Below are 379 nucleotides of genomic sequence, written 5' to 3'. Positions count from 1 at the left end.
TCTGCAGTCTAAATTGTTTTTTTTTTTTAACACCAGTTAGTGGAAAGCATGAACACAATCCCCAGTATCACAAATTATGCAGTTGAGTTCTACCTTCTTGTATATCTCCTGTTTTGTATACTGTGGTGTAAACCACTGAGTCTTGGGCTTGCTGATTGGAAGGTCGGTGGTTCGAATCCCCGAAACTGGGTGAGCTCCCATTGTTCAGTCCCAGCTCCTGCCAACCTAGCAGTTCGAAAGCACGTCAAAGTGCACTGTTAATTGTTTTTGCAGTGGTACCTCGGGTTACAGACACTTCAGGCTACAGACGCTTCAGGTTACAGACTACACTAACCCAGAAATAGTACCTCGGGTTAAGAACTTTGCTTCAGAATGAGAA

Source organism: Podarcis filfolensis, assembly GCF_964270895.1.
Source record: "Podarcis filfolensis genome assembly, chromosome: 1".
Taxonomy (NCBI): Eukaryota; Metazoa; Chordata; class Lepidosauria; order Squamata; family Lacertidae; genus Podarcis; species Podarcis filfolensis.
The sequence above is the reverse complement of the archived record's forward strand: the minus strand, read 5'-3'. Positions refer to the sequence as shown.